The sequence below is a fragment of the Pinus tabuliformis genome, chromosome J (assembly GCF_031772625.1).
Source record: "Pinus tabuliformis cultivar Carrire ecotype Pingquan chromosome J, CPIR1, whole genome shotgun sequence".
NCBI classification, from domain to species: Eukaryota; Viridiplantae; Streptophyta; class Pinopsida; order Pinales; family Pinaceae; genus Pinus; species Pinus tabuliformis.
In genome coordinates, this window is record NC_142295.1 from 1,064,334,901 (window position 1) to 1,064,351,738 (window position 16,838).

The window sequence follows — 16,838 nt, forward strand, 5'->3', positions numbered from 1 at the left end:
ATTGCGGGAGCATATCACCATACAGTGAAGGGACACCTCCCGCAAGCAAATTATTGACTATGAAGGCATTCCATATCGATGCCGTAGATGCCACAAAGTGGGGCATTTATTCAAGGATTGCCCCCTCAATCGCAAGAACAAGGGTATTGATCTGAGCTTGGAGATGGAGCATCCCAGAGGAAACCCTAATATGCCTGACAAGGATATAGAACTAGAGAAGATTGACAAGGAGGCCGAAGACACTCGAGGAGCACCTGATAAAGTGGGCACTGATATGGGTCACATTGATACAAACCATTCATCGCCTCCCCCTCTAGTGAGTACCAGTACAACGAAGGAGAACATCTCACATTTGGGTATGTTATCTACATCCTCCTCTCTCTATTCTCCTGTATATGGTATATCTGAAGCATTTGCATCCCAATCATTCATTATTGCATCCTCTTCTTCATTACCTTCTCTAGCCTCCTCGGCTACATTAGGATCTTGGGGTGGGGCTCCTCCTCCCTCTCTTCACCGCACTCTTCCGCTTCCCCCTCCCATCATCGCCCTCAGCATCCCATCTCTTTTATCATCCTCCCTCCCTTCGATTCCCATCCCCTCCCCCTCTGTATCCCCTCGGTACTCTCTTCGTTCCAGATCGAAGGATAGAGGATGTGATGTGATTGGTCTAGACCTAGAGGTTACCCCGGCCTCCCATAAGCCCACCAGGGGTCGCCCATCCCATCTCACTAGAGCCAGACACACTACGGGTGAAGAGGTTGCCCTTGGGCGACAGCAAACCATTGATAGGGCCCTTAGAGCAAGGAATGGCCCTCTACCTCACCCTCCATGAAGTTTTTATCCTTCAATTGCAGAGGGATTGCTAGCCCTCCTAAAAAACTAGCTCTCAGAAGATTGCTTACTTCGAATCAGTTGGACATTATTTTCTTACAAGAAACCCTCTGTTTGGCTGATGCTCTTATTCCTTCACTTAATTCATGGTTTCCGAATTGGACTTTCCATGCCCTGGACGCGTCTGGGAGATCTGGGGGTATCGCTATTGGTTTATGTAACAAGTCTATGGAACTCAGGAATATTTGGGGAGGCAGGGGATATATAGGTGTGGATATATATGCCCCTACATTAGAGTCTAAAGTTCGTATTGTGAATGTATATGGTCCATGTGTGGATAGGGAAAATTTCTGGAGAACCCTCCTGGACTCAGAATTCCTGCAGGCAGACAACATTATACTTGGAGGGGATTTAAATTTCTCGTTGGGATTCAGTGAATCTTGGGGCCATTCAGCCCAGGTAGATGGTCTATCTAACACTATATCTACTTTACTAGAGGAGCATCAGTGGGTGGACATCCCAACTGCTAGGGTACAGTATACTTGGACAAACAATCGCAGTGGAGACCATAGCCTGGCAAGGAGACTAGACAGATTTCTCATTAAAGAAGCTTTATGAAGCTCTCACCCTCGCATACGACAGTGGGTTGGTATTGGAGGGATTTCTGACCATCGGCCAATTTACTTGGAACTAGCTGATATCAACCTAAGAATTAAAAGCCCTTTCAAATTCAATGCCTCTTGGCTTAAGGATCCTTCTTACATACAAATGGTCACTGATTTCTGGCAGTCCAACCCTATATTGGAACACGAGGATCATACAGAAGGTTTTATCAGAAAATTGATAGAACTAAAAAGGATCTCCAAAAGCTGGGCACACCAGAAATGGAAGAATGATGACAACACCCTGCGGGAGGTAGAGTTGGCCATTGCCACATATGAGGACACTTCGAATGGCACTTTCTTATCACAACAAAGCAAAGAACTCTATACCTCCCTCATCTCAAAGTGAACAAAAATTCTGAAGGAAAGGGAGGAGAGTTGGAGACTCACGAGTAGGGCTATTTGGCTCACGGAAGGTGATGACAATACCAAGTTCTTTCACAAATTTTCCAATGGTAGGAAAGCCATCAATACTATTTGGGAGCTCCATAATGATCAGGGCGAACCTGTATCATCACAGCGGGATCTGGCTAGTTTAGCCATTGAGCACTTCAAAAGTATCTACAAGGCACCTAGAGTAGTTAATATTATGGAAATCATGCGGGTTGCAGAACATTTTCCTAGATTTGTAGAACAGGAGGACACGGAGGACCTGATGATGGAAGTGACGAAGGAAGAGCTTGAGGCAACCATAAAATGGTTTAAGAAAGACAAGAGCCCAGGCCTAGATGGGTGGACCATCGAGTTCTACATAGCTTTTTTTGATATCTTGGGGGACGACTTGCTCAAGATTGTGGAGGATTGCAGAAGGAGAGGAAGAATATCTTCGGCCATCAAATCCACCTTCATCGCCCTTATCCCGAAATCAGACAATCCTTCCTCTTTCAACGATTTTAGACCCATTTCCCTTTGCAACTGTTTGTACAAGATTATTGCAAAGATCATTGCAAACCGTCTGAAGCCTATCCTTTCTAGACACATATCCTCTGAACAGTTCGCTTTCCTTCAGCACAGACAGATACATGAGGCCATTTCCACAGCCCAGGAACTCCTCCACTCAATGCAGATGAGGAAGCAAAAAGGCATGATTTTGAAGGTGGACCTCTCTAAGGCCTTTGATAGAACAAATTGGCTCTACATTAGATTACTGCTGACTCACCTTGGCTTTCCTTATGCATATATTAAATGGATTATGTGCTGCATTAAAGATGTATCTTATAGTGTTTTATTAAATGGGGAAGCCACATCTTTTTTCCTCTCGGAGAGGGGACTCAGGCAGGGATGTCCACTCTCCCCCCTACTTTTCTTACTTATCATGGAAGGATTAAGTAGGGTCATCATATTAGCTCATAATAGAAATCAATTGGTTGGAATCAAGAGCTCTGAGAATTGTTCTCTCACCCACCTTTTATTTGTTGATGATGTTCTCATTTTTTTAAATGGTAGTATTGGAGATACCACGGTCCTCCAGAATATCTTCAATCTATTTCAACAGGCAACTGGGATGATTATAAATGATCGTAAGTCTACAATTAGCAGTTTTGGTTGCTCACAACACGAGATAGTATTCACAACTCAGCACTTCCCCTTTATATCACAGAATCTGGAAGACAGTCTAAAATATATGGGCTTCAGGCTTAAGCCTCACGAATACAGGATTGCAGACTAGACTTGGCTTATTGCAAAAGTGGAAAAGCGACTTCAGGTTTGGTACCATAAATACCTATCCCATGCAGGAAGATTAGTCCTTATAAAAGTTGTGATTGAAGCTACTCCTGTATTTTGGATGACTCTAGCCTGGATACTGAGGGGCATACTGAACAAATTGCAAAGCATATGTTGCAGATTCTTATGGAAAGGAAATCAACCGGGTACGTTATTTTCCTGGGTCAAATGGGAGATGATAGCAAAGCCGAAGAGATGGGGAGGTTGGGGCATCAAAAGGATAGATTTATTCTCCAAAGCTCTGGTGGCAAAACTTGGCTGGAATCTTATCACAACGAACAACCTTTGGACCAGGGTTGTACAAGCGAAATATATTTGGCCTATGAACCTGATGGACTGGTTCAGACAATAGCATAGAATAAACAATAACATCTCTAATATCTGAAAGGCAATTATAAATGCATTACCACTCATATGTGAAGGCATAACGTGGAGAATAAAGGAGGGTAATGCTGTCCATATTGGCATGGACCCATGGGTTGGTTGTGGTAATGCACACAGGCTACCGAATGATTTGATAAGCAATTTACACAATAGGGGTATTATACACATCAGACACATCAATGACAGCAATAACTCCTCCTTCCTACTGCAGGCATGGAAATCGGCTCTTGATCTGGACATTCCTATTCAGTGGTGACAAGATTGGCAGGACTACACGGAAGCTCTTACCCAGGCACACATTCGACTATCTGAAGGACCAGACGAGATTATATGGGCCTTTGCCAAACACAGATCATACTCTCCTAAAGAGGGTTATATTAGATTAATGGAACCTTACAAGCCCCAGAACATAAACCCGACTTGGAGATTACTCTGGAAGCTTAAGGCAGCCCCTCGAACTCACTTACTAATGTGGAACATTTTGTGTGACAAGCTTCCTACGGGGATAAATTTGATGAAAAGATCTTTTCATGGACCTTTTTGGTGTCATCTGTGCCGCAATGATGAAGAGAGTATTGAACATCTCTTCCTTAATTGCCCCACCTCCAAGGAACATTGGAACTCCATTATTACTCACTTTCCAAGCTTAAAAAATTGGCATGGACATGACATCTAGGAAGCCTGGTATACATGGTGTGAAAACCACAATGGAAAATTTAGGAACATGCCTCTCCTTGTTTGCTGGTCTTTATGGATAGCAAGAAACCAATCTATTTTCAACCACAAGACTCCCCATTGGCCTACCATCTTGCTCCATACTATTGCGGACTATGATCTTCTACTCGAGGAGGACTCCAATACCCCTCCCCATATCATTATACCAGAAATCATAGACAAATCAAAACCGTGGGCATATTTTGATGGATCTACACAGGAGGCAGGATGTGGTGGTGGGGCCATTCTCTATTTAAATGAAACACATTTCTTCAAGATACAAATGAGATTAGGCAGGGGAACAAACAATTATGCGGAACTCTGTACTGCTAAACATCTCATTCATTTTGCATTGGAAAAGCATTGCAGACATCTACAACTATTTGGTGATTCTGAAATTGTTTGTAATTGGTTAAATAATACATCTCACTGCAATGCATTTTCACTGAGGCATATATTAGAAGAGGCACAAAGATTGATATCTTCTTTTGACTCTTTTGCCTGTCGACACATTTTCAGGGAGCGAAACTCCGGGGCAGACCACCTTTCCAAAGAGGTAGCGCATAGACAGGGCGATGACTGGCTAATACATGAGGAGATAGATGGGACTTTCCACTAGCATTATCACAGACCTTTTGTGTAACACAGAGAAAATGGGCTACAAGCTCTATAAATATTTTTCTTAACTTGTATATATCAGGTTTATTTATAACTTTTATGTGCTACATGTACTACTCTCGACATATAGTTCTGTTTTTTGATACTTAGATCCTCTCTCTGCAAAGAGATAGAATTCATTTTTGATATAGTTCTCTCTCTAATAGAGAGTTGGCATAGGCACAATAAAATTGGTAACAAGACTCCCTGCGTGGAGATATAACTAAACTTTTTTTTGGTTTAATTCTGAACTCGATAGGCAACTCTGCCTCCATATGCATATGCACTTCCATCTACAAAATGTAATTTCTTATATATCAATAGAAATTACAGCTTTTTTTCCAAGGGAATATATATATATATATATATATATATTAATATTAATATTATTAAATAAATTCATAAAATATTATTATTAAAATCTATTTATTTATTACTATTATAAATATTTTTTTAAATATTATTATTATTATTATTATTTTCTCCGTTTTAATACCTAATTTGAATTTAACTTTATATATATATTCCCGTACATGATTTTTTGACTATATATATATATATATATATATATATATATATATATATATATAATTTTCATATTACATTTTTCATTTTTATAATTTGTTTTAAAAAAATCAAATCACCTTTAATTATTTTAATAAAATTTAGTAATTTAAATTTAATCTATTAATTATTATAATTATTATTTATTTAATTAATATTAAAAATAATGTTTGCTGTACTAATATTATTATTTAATAAATTATTTAATTTTTAATTTTATAATTTAGAAAACAATAATCACATTAGATTTTATAATTTTATATATATTATTTATTAAGTATATTCATTATTTTTATTTTAACGATGATATCTTTTGATATTTAATTAAAATATTTTAAATAAATTGTGTTTTGTTAATATATTATATTAATTTTTGATATATTAAAATTGAAAATAATTGATTTTAATGTCATAATATATAAAATTATTTTTCATATAATTTTTTATTAAGTAGATATTTTTTTAGTTCCATAATTTATTAAAGAATAATTATTTTTATTTTATAAATGATTTAAATTTAACATTATTTTAAATAATTTTTTGACATTTCAATAGCTTATTAATATGATATTAATATTTCATATATTAGAATTTAAATTAATCAATTTTAATATCAATAATAAATATAAATATTATTTTTTTAATTAAATAAACAAATATATAAATTTTATATTAAACTAATTAATTTTAATTGTATAATATTAAAAAATTAAGCATTTTACTAATATGTAATAATCTTAATTTTTGTCTTTATGATTAGCTCAGTTGGTCGAGTCCCTCTCATTAAAACAACTCTACCATTGAAAGATTGTGGGTTTGATTCTCTCAACACTTCTAGGGTCAAGTCAATATGAAGGGATCCTTTCATCCATATCTACCTAGTATAATATTATGTAAATGTAGTAGTCGTTATCTCTAGAGGATGTAAACCACATAGGGAAAAAAATATATTAATCTCAATTTAATATGTATTTCACATAACTGATAACTATGAATCAAAAACAAAATAAAAAGTCTATTAATTTTAATTTAATAACTATTTGACATAAATGATAATATATATATCTCTCTATATATGTATATATAATTTAAATTTAATTTGAAACTATAGATTTTTAATTTCATAATACAATATTTATTTATTTTTTATTTATTATGAAATTAATTTGTGAAATTGAAAAAATGTAAGTGGCGACAAGAGAGGAGGGGTGCTCTATGGCCTTGAGGGAGTTAAAGTTGTAGAGTATTCATGGGGCTTAGGATGTATGACAAACAACCAAGATTAAGCTTATGCCTTTTATGAGGGTATTCAATTACACAAAGAAAATCAAATAGCGTCTCTCATTGTTTTGACACACTCCTCGCAAATTTAACATTTGGTGGAGGGCTCCTCTCTAAGGGAAAAAACATTATAAAGTGTTATGAAAAGAATTACGAAGGGTTCTCTTCTATAACATATTTCCATGTTCTTTGTTATCTCAATAAAGATGCAGGCTTACATGCAAATTAAGAATGTAAATTAAAATTGAGATATTTAAAAATCAATGGTCGAATCAAACCCTCTCATATTCCTTAAAGATAAATGAATTGGCATTACACAGTTGTGAAGGATTGTATTATCAATTAGTTAAAGTATGACCCAATTTTTTTTTTTATGGGTTAGTTTTGTAAGGTATATATATCTAAAAAACCCCATTTTTTGTTGTCCAATTTGGAGTCCATTCGAAAAAATTGTACTTATGTTTTATAAGATGTCTCAAACAAAGTTTTAAAGATATAGCTATGTAATACCTAATGTATTTCTTGCTATCTAAGCGCATAATTGCGTATAAATTTTTCCTTCCATATATATATATATATATATATATATATTATAATAATGATGATGATGATGATGATGATGTAATTTGTGTATGAGATCCCTCTGTTTGTGAGACAATGGACTTGACCCATTCTATGGAGGCATATATCTTCTACCCCTTTTGATGTGATCTTATAATATCTTCTAAAGAAACAACTTGAATAGTGGATATCCCACAACGGAATGCTTTTTCAACCAATATAAGAACCTTGCCCAAGTTACAAACTCGGTTTACCTATCTAGTGAGGCTTATGGGTAGTTGTGTTGGGCTCAGAAGTATAGTGACAGTCCAACTAACTCAATCCCAAGCCTCTCAAGTTAATTTATAACTAAATAAAAATATTTTTCCAAAAACACATAAACTATTATTATATTATTTTTATTTTTTAATGTACCATAAAATTATTAAAATTAACATTTTAAATTACTCTAGATTATATTATATAGATATCAGTCTTTCAGATTAATCACATCATTAAGATTGGTTCGACATTTCGAACCAACTAATGTGGTTCATTCTCAGGACAAGGTGAGAAATCAATTGATCTAAAAGAATAAATAACATGGATTTGGTTCATCCTCGGGACAAGGTGAGAAATCAATCGATCCAAAAGAATAAATAACATGGATGCATCATTGCCCAGAGTTAGTTGTTGAAAATTAGCTGTTGGTTAATTTGTTACTAAGGAAATATTGCTTAATATCAAGTTAAAAACAAGTTGTTATGTGATAATTAAATATTTTATTTTGATATTATAAATAGATTATTTAATAATATCAAGTTTTATCTAAAAACAATTAATTTTAATAATATAATTTGCTAAGGTTTGACTTATTCAAGAAAATTTTGATAATATTTCAAATTAAAATATTATTAATTTCTATAATGAGAATAAAATCTATTAAATTGTTTAATATTTAGTTAGGAAGTAGCTGTTATGTAATAATGAATAAATATTTTATTTCGATATTATAAATTGATTATTTAATAATATTAATTTTTATGATGAGGTTATCTAAAAATAATTGATTTATATAATGTAATCTATTAGGGTTTGATTAATCCAAGATAAATTAGGTTTAGGAATAATTCAGATTAAAGTATTTAGATTTCATTAAAGGTTAATATTATTAAGACTATTATTAATATGACCATAAATTGTTAGAGGAAAACTTATCTTGTTTATATAAGAGGATGACTGAGATAATTTTGAAGGTTTACAAGATGAATATTAAAAATTCAGGATAAGTTAGGCCAACCATTTAGATTAGAAATTTACTCCTCATGTTAAGCAAATGAAGTAAAAGAAAATTAATACAGAAACAAGGGGGGATAAAGCCTGAAGACAAAAAGGGAGAATCAGAAAAACGAACAGGAGAAAAGAGAGGGAGGGAAGGGAGAGGAGAGAGGAGAGAGATGGAATCCAACTTTTAATTAATTTCCAGCCATCATCCCTATTAAGGTTTCTAGCATGCCTGTCAATTTCAATTGCTTACCTGAGTTTCCTGTGGTGGAAATGATCAACTCTAGCAATGACTTTAGATTCTTCAATGCAGACATGGTGTTTCGATTTCTCCACATGTTTGACAAGGGCTGATGTGCGGGATCGATTGTGTTTAATGTCAGCAACATGTTCGATGATTCTCTACTTAATAGAACTTCATGCTTCCCCAATGTAGGGGATACCATAGGAGCAGCGAACAAGGTAGACTCCTTTCGTGTCTTTAGGGTCAATAGGGTCCTTTACGGATCTAAGGCAATTTTTAATGGTTTTGAGAGGTTTGAAAGAGGATGTCATGCATCCACATATTAAAGTAAACTATGTAAAAAATAAATTCCTTTACTATCTATTACTATTTAGATATGCAAGGTACTTATACATCTATATATATAACAAAACTGTGATAATTAAACTTTTTCATTCTGCTGATACATAAATGAATTACAATGTGGCCTTAGCCTTTGTTATAATCTCATTCCCCTTTAAAAGATTCTTGTGTTGGATTTGATGGTTCTCAATATTCATCAGGATTTATAAGTACTAAATTTATACTGTTGCATTGATGCCGCTTCAGTACTGTCCTATCCTATTCGACTAAGTCTGGAATATACATGTTATTTCTAAGTTTATAACGCAAAGTTATATTACTGTGTTGTCACTCCACTTGGCCTCCATTAATGCTAAGTTATTGCTGGCTGTTGTGGTTGCCTAGGTATTAGGGCTGGCCCTTCGGAAACTTCAATGCAGAGTGGTGCCTTTGTCATGTTTGGGATTCTGGTCCCCATCTACAGTCTCCAAGCTATGGCACTGGTCCGACGGTGGGTAAAATCTTTGAGTTATTTTGCCTCAGATGGCATAGCATTCTTTGCTCATTGTTTCTCTCTTCCGAAGGAGGTCTTCGGTCTGCTCTGCAAGAGGGTTTCCCTGTACAGTCGTCTTCAATCTTCAGCCTGTGGTTGGTGTCGCTGGGTGATCAAAGCTACCTCTCCATACAATGATAGACCTTGTTGTTGTCTTATGGTTCTTCTGACGATCAAACATGTTTCTATGCTTGAGTAGTTCGACAACGTTGGGAACTTTCAATTTATACATGTATTATGAAAGTTGATTCCCATTGCGAGATGCAAACTCCCGGTTTATACTTATATATTGTTTTAAAATGCAAACTTCTAATTATGGACTCCTCCTAGTTTGGGTGGAGGTTTCTGTAGATGAAGCAGACTCCTGGATGAAGAGTTGGAGGAACCCTTTCTCAACTCGTCAAGTATCGTGTTGTAATTTTAGCCCCTTTATCAGGTACTTGAATTAGTCTAGGGTTTTTCTATCAAGTTTTTATGGCGGATGAGTTTTGACTCCAGGGAATGATTTTTTCTGAACATGCTTGTTGTTTATTTGCAGTCTTAATTCCTTATTTGAATGTAAAGTTCGCCAACCCATAATGGTGTTATGTGTTTGAGTTAGGAAAGACATTGCAAGGTCAAGGCTTGTTCGTCTCTGTCCCTTTTAAAGGACTCAAAGTGATCTGGATCGGCCTTCACAGATATGCTCTAGAGGCTAGTCTTTAGGCTTCGATATTGACTCTTAGCCCCTAATTGAAATATTCAGATGTTTTAACCGTAATTATTTTTTTCATAACCCCATCGGGGATTTCTAAATGAAAATATAGTGTCTTCCATTTTATATCGCAACTGTAACTCTTCGTTCATTCTTAGGATTGCAATATTATTCATTTCCGACCTTGCGGAAATGCCTACTTAGACTTCTGATATTGGCGTTTGCCGTTGTAGTTGTTCCGGTTTTCAGAATTTGTTTAGAGCATTTTTATTCAATAATTTCCTGGTTTGTTCCTTCCCATTACCCATAATGATTAAACAAAAGGAAATTCTGAAGATTGATTGTCTTGGTTTGTTTCCACTGAATTCAGGGTTTCAATTAGGAAATACTCGTTTCACACACACTGACACATTCAGGAATAAACCTCTGTATATATATATATACATATAAACAAATGATTACATCCGAGACTGTGTGTCTCGCACAACCCTGAACAATAATTATCAGTGGCCTCCTCTTGCACTCTGCCTGTAGGCTTACATTTATACCAGAAAGGTTCGTTGAACTAATCCTGGTTCGACTCCTAAATCTATTGAACTGACTCCTAAATCCTTTATCCTCTACGTCCACTTCTAATATTCATTTAATTCCTAAGAGCTCTCCTTAGTTCCTCGAATCATGGAACTGCTTAAAGAGTTCTAATTGACTTTAGACTCTTTTGTCATTATTGCCCACTCATGTTCTCATTTATTTGAGTGCATTTACAAACATCTCACATTATCTAATTAAATCACTTACAAGCCTAAATATTACATTAACTTGAGACTTAGGAAACTAATTTCCCTAAAACACATTACCCCCCTATGTCTACTTAATTACAATGATTTTCTCTTGGGTTGAATGCTCCTACATCATTTTCATCCTCTTCGATAGTGAGATTATAGCATTCCATTCCATTGCATATCTGCGCAGCCCAATAAGGTAACATAACCATTTGTTGGTTTTAGGGGGCTTGACCCAGGTTCAAAATGTGTTGTGCACCAAAAAAACCCTCAACCACTAGCTCTTTCAGAAACGACCTGCAAGCAGATCGCAGTTTCACCCAAAGCAGTTATGGGAGGCTATAGAACCAGGTTTCCGCAAACAGAGGGATATGCATGTTGTTGCATCTGTGTATTTACTTATGTTTTCTATCTTCCTATAACTTCGTGTACATGAATGAATCCGCGTTGATTATTAACTTTACAAAATTACTCTTGTCGCATCAAATAACAAAAAACAATATAACTTGTATTCTTTCACGCAATTCAGTAAAAAGCATGCGTAACGATAATAACAACAACACAGAAACATACACAATATTTCACCAAACTTATTCTTTATTATTATAGATCTTCAATACATATACTTCTTCGACCTGCGCACCCAGCTGCAAGTGGTTTGTGCACTTAGTTGTGGACTCTTCCAGGCCTCCATGCACTCAGCTGTGGAGCCTTCCCAAAATACAGAGCCAAGACACAGGATAAAATTCACTTCTGATCTTCTATCACTACATGATTGATATCCTTTACAAAGTATCACATCTTCTTTAAATAGGCTTCCTTACTACAAGACCATTGTCCACATACCATGGATCCAACAAAACAATGAATAAAACCCAATAACCGTTACAAAATAAGGGGCTTTGACCCACCGTAAAGCACCTAAAACATCGCACAATGAATATAACTTCGTCAAATCCACATCTCAAAATGTGGAGTCTTTGACCCAAAACTTGAACCAAGTTGGGTTGTGACAAAAAATTATCCTAAGACGGGAATTTATGTTTTCAATTTTTACAATACTACAAATTAATTGAGAATTCCATTAAAAATATGGTGTACCCAGACATTTAAAACATGAAAAGGTTTCTCATCAAATCCATGATATAATGCCATGAAGGATGGCATCCTTATTGTCCACATCCTCTACATACTTCATCAAGATGCTCTTTGTTTTTTGGAACATTTGCGAGGGCTTCAAATCATAGGCAACAAGAGAAGCCAATCTAGTTAAATCTCCTAATCAGCAGACCATATTCATTGGTTGCATTTACTCAAAGGACCTTTTTGTACCATAGTTCTTTTCCATAAGATGCTTAATGGTATTATAAATTCAAACCAAGTTTTTCTAGCTTCCTTGATCCCAATTAATTTCTCTTCACCTAATCTAATCCATTGATAAGTGTAGGTGCTCTAATTCCTCTCAGGGGAAAAGGAATCCCCACAGATGGGGGCAACCATATAAAAAATTGTAGCAGCTCTAGGATATGTTTGTATGAAGTTTCCATTAGTTTATTGAATTCTACCAAACATCTCTATCATACAAAGTGTTTATTGTGCCAAATTTGTTTACTTGTAAGTGGATAGGGTAAATGAACTCATAGTAACATACATGTTCTCCCCATTATGTACCTAAGCACCAACAATGTAAACGTTGTCCATCATGAAAATAGTTCTAGGCTTTAAATTATACAAAATGAGTGAAATCATGCATAAACATACTTACTAAAGCCATTATATATTAATAGTTTGAGTAAATATCAATTCGTATTGGGCATAATAATGTCTAGACAACACATAGGATTAAGTGGCCTTTACAATATGTTCACTTACTCAAGTTAGCTTTGTGTCAATGTGAGAAAGAAAACCTAAAATATACTTTATGCAAAAGGGCTTGCTTTTGATGTTTGGTTGTAAAAGGTGGCTACATCCTCCATTGGTCGGGGCATCTTTCAGCATACTGCAATCCCAACCGTCCCCTCCGAATAGGTAATCTATGATAGCAACATCTAAGAGATAACTCATAGTCCTTATCAAAGGAGAAAACTGACATAGAATAACTCATGGTGCGTATCAAAGGAGAAAATTGACATAGTATGAGGGCTCTTTAATTTTTTTTTAATTCGATTCAATTAGTTAATTCCTAAGATAACATATGAAAATGTCATCATGATGACATGAAAAGGGGCTTTATCCCTTCTTCTATATCTACATGCTTCTATTTTAAAAAAATTAACCAACACTATAGTGGATTCTATTTTTGCTTTGATGACATGGATTGTGCTTTGGTTGTCTAGTCGTAGCTTTTGTTTTCTATCTATAAACATTGGAGCATCATTCCACATTGTGCAATCCAAGCCCTCGTTTTCAAACATAATTGGCATCAACATCTAAGAGATGAAGAGAACTAGCGCAGTAATCCCAACCCTCCGCTCTTAATAAAATTGGTAGTTTGTGATAGAAAAGTGCGAGAGATAATTGGCACTACTTATCAAATAGGTTATCTCAACAGTCATGGATCTTGATTGCTTTAATTCGATTCAATTTTTGACTTCATATTGGCATTGGCATTAGCATTATAGTGCCTATCCTCCTCCTCCTCTTAGAGTTTCTTGCATTGTGTGTCTTTATTAATTCATCAACATATAGGTGTTGAGATATCAGAGATTACATTTGGGAATATGGGCTTTTGGCATTAAGAAACTAGTAAACGACATTTCGAGAAAATGTGGCAAAGGAAAGAACCAATTGTAGAAGCCCACAAAAAAGCATTAAAAGTGGAGTAGGAAGACAATCATTCTTATTGTGAACTAATTTCGTAGCAAAAGTAGTAGATATCTTTGTGAAAAAAAGATAGGAACATGAGAAGAAAATTTTGCTAGTTGAGCAAAGGGGTGAAGGAAACAACTTGTGCTTTTGAGACATGGTGTGTAGGTATACGTCCACCGGTGTTAACACAAGCTCATCTTAACATGCTTCAAGTTGTTACCAACTACCTAGTTGTTTCGTAGATTATAAAAATGTGAGTAGTTTAACAAATAGAAGGTTATGAATTGACCATTCGCAGCACTGGAAGGTGGGAAACATTAGTTCCCAACTAATCCTATGTTAAGGAAGACAAGTACACAATGGTGTTCACAATAAGTGTTGAGGTCTTACAACCTATAGTTGTGGAAGGTTTAAAGCCATAATATGGATGCAATGTAGAGGACATGCAAAATCCTTGGTAGACCTTATGTCCAAGGTCACAAAGCCATCTATAATAGATACTACATCACTCACAAACTTCAAAAGATGGAAAGGTTTGTCAATTTGGATTTTCCTTCTACATTTTCCTCTATTTCCATTTGATATGAGTATAGGTACGCTGCATTGTACATATTTACAGAAGAAAGATGAATGAAATTACCAAAAGGAGAACATCAAATCATACATGGTGTAAACTATTGTTTTATGTGGTTATATTTGTGAAAAAATGGTGGGGAGTGATCATACTTGACCAGGTCTCCAAGGGTTACAATATCTAATACAAAGTTAGGTGAGTGAGCATGTTTGACCGAGTCACCAATGAAATATTCGTGACAAGGTAGATAAACTAAATGACATAAAGTACAAAATAAGTAACACACAAATATATCACATTTTGGACTAAATCCAATAGGAACCATGGACAAAGTATGATGAGTTTTGGCATGATGAAAATAAATTGTCCCTAATTTTTATTGATTGTACATTCTTTCTAGTGAAAGACATCATCATTTGTAGGAATAGAGCTGACATGAATAACCTTATTGGATACTAGAAGAATCGATGTTGAAATGAGAGTGGATGGAATAGTTGTAGGGGCATGATGTTCAGTTATATAATTTCCTCCTAATAAGATGAAGCTAATCATTTGTTGCGGAAACACTTGTGCAAAAAATATGACCTTCATATCCATAGCACAAGGTGAACCGTGTAGAAGATGCTAACTAGGGCATGGTATGAAGCAAGTTGAGGATTGGAGTTGGACTCGGTGCTCAGAAAGACATCTCCATGCAAAAGTGTGAGCACTATAAAGCAAGTAGATGAATGTTGACAGTGATGAGCATTGGAACATATCAAACATTTTGAACTTGTGAGTATTTGCTTCAATTTATTTTAAAAATTGGATTCTATTTTTGATTAGATAATTTTATTACTAATTTTATTTGAATGACATAAATTGTGCTTTTATTACTATTTTTACGTAGATGACATGGATTGTGCTTTTATTACTATTTTCGCTTCAATGACATGGTGATCCAGGTGGATATTGGTGGCCACCTGCCAAGTCCACCTGGACCCCCACCATTGTCTTTCTCAGCATTTTCAGTTTCCTTAATTGTAGCACAACTTACTATTTTTAGCAGTTTTTCGGGTCCTGAAATTCCGGAGCCGTTTTGAGGCCCTAAACGACGTTTTTTTGGGGAATCCGAGGGTAACACGAGTCCATGGAATGGACTGGTGTTGCCCATTCCAACAATGATAGTGCTCGGATAGATCTTTCTAATGAGCTATTGTACGCGTCAAACGGAGATCATATGCCAAAGTTACGACCCCGGGAAGTTGATGTACCAACTTACCCCCAAACGGGGCCCACAGTTTGGCGTTTCATCTCCTAGGGTTAGGTTTTGGAATGTTAAGGGTTTTTCCATTGTTTCTCAACAATAAATAGGCCTTCGAGCCTCATTGTAACACAGTTCAGAGGCATGTAGCCATCACATCTCTTCTCAGAGATAAGCTACCATCGCCCTAGCTAGTTTATTTCCATTTCTGTTTGTAAGCATATTTCAGTATTTTCCATTAATGAAATGAAGTATTATTTCCGCTGCATCTTTGTGTATATGGTTATCTCTGTAATTTGTTGCGTTCCTGTTTAAATCCGAATCAGTGGTATCAGAGCGGTCTGCTTTTTCTCTGTTTTTCTTTGCATGTCCCCAACAAGGTCGGGATATAAAGAGTTAGGGCTTGAACTGGTTGAACCTTTGCAAGACTAGCCTCGCAAATCCCGACGGCCTCCCATGGCGGACGAGAAGAAAGATGAGGGGGCAGGAGATCCCATCAAAATCTTGCTCGAAGAAGCGCTCGAGCGACAACGGAACGCGATGATGGACAGCTTTGCGCAGATCCTTCAGCGGCTACCCAGAAGCGGCGCATCGGCTTCCAGCAGCTCGTCTGGAAACGCCACACCCTTTAAGGTACAAGTTAATTTTGAAATCCCCATATTCGAGGGTCAGATAGACGCCGATGCCGTAGATAAATGGTTAAATCTGCTAGAGGGTTACTTTTCTGTTCATGAATTTTCGAGTCGGGAAAAGATTGTTTTTGCTCTTCTCAAAGCAGCCCCCCACGTCAAGGACTGGTGGGAAACCTACTGCGAGCAGAAGGATGAAAGTACTGGCTCACTATTTTCAGCCGCACCCACCTGGGATTCGTTCCGGGATGCCATCAAGGAGCAGTACTACCCTGTCGGAAGCTATGAGGATGAATACATAAAGTGGACCACGCTGCGGCAGGGAAGGGACCAAGACGTGCCGGA